At 56.3% G+C, this 710-nt stretch overlaps 1 long non-coding RNA gene across 1 annotated transcript in view; it reads right to left on the reverse strand.

The window, feature by feature from the left end:
- Positions 1–710, reverse strand: part of LOC107184695 — a 45,136-nt gene that overhangs the window by 29,100 nt on the left and 15,326 nt on the right. The gene's annotated exons all lie outside the window — the stretch shown is intronic.

The following is a 710-nucleotide window of genomic DNA, read 5'->3' on the forward strand; positions in this document are numbered from 1 at the left end:
TCCCTCTCCCTCACCTGCACTGTCTCTGGATTCTCCATCACAACCAGTGGTTTCTGGTGGACCTGGATCCGCCAGCCCCCAGGAAAGGGGCTGGAGTGGATGGGGGGCATAGGTTATGATGGAAACATTTACTACACACCCTCCCTCAAGAGCTGAACCTCCATCTCCAGAGACACGTCCAAGAACCTGTTCTCCCTGCAGCTGAGCTCTGTGACCACCGAGGACACGGCCTTGTATTACTGTGTGAGAGACACAGTAAGGGAAAGTCAGTGTGAGCCCAGACACAGACCTCCCTGAGGGAGGGAGCCTGGTTGAGTTGCAGGGGGCGCTGAGGACACCAGGGGGCGCTCAGGACCACAAAACATGAGGACCAGCTCAGGAGCTGGGATCTGGGGGTATATTCTCTCATGATCTGGTTACTGTTAGTGGTTTTATTCTCCAGGAGTAAACACCCTCCTTCAGCTCCCAGATGTGAGTGAGCAAAGGGCTTAGATATGAGGAGATGGGAACCCTGGATCTGAGCCCAGGACTCACTGTGTTCTCTCTGTCTCAGGTGTCCTGTCTGAGGTGCAGCTGCAGGAGTCGGGCCCAGGCCTGGTGATGCCCTCACAGACCCTCTCCCTCACTTGCACTGTCTCTGGATTCTCCATTACCAGTTCTTCCTGCTGGAGCTGGATCCGCCAGCCCCCAGGGAATGGGTTGGAGGGGAG

This window comes from Myotis davidii, unplaced genomic scaffold (assembly GCF_000327345.1).
Source record: "Myotis davidii unplaced genomic scaffold, ASM32734v1 scaffold127, whole genome shotgun sequence".
NCBI lineage: Eukaryota > Metazoa > Chordata > Mammalia > Chiroptera > Vespertilionidae > Myotis > Myotis davidii.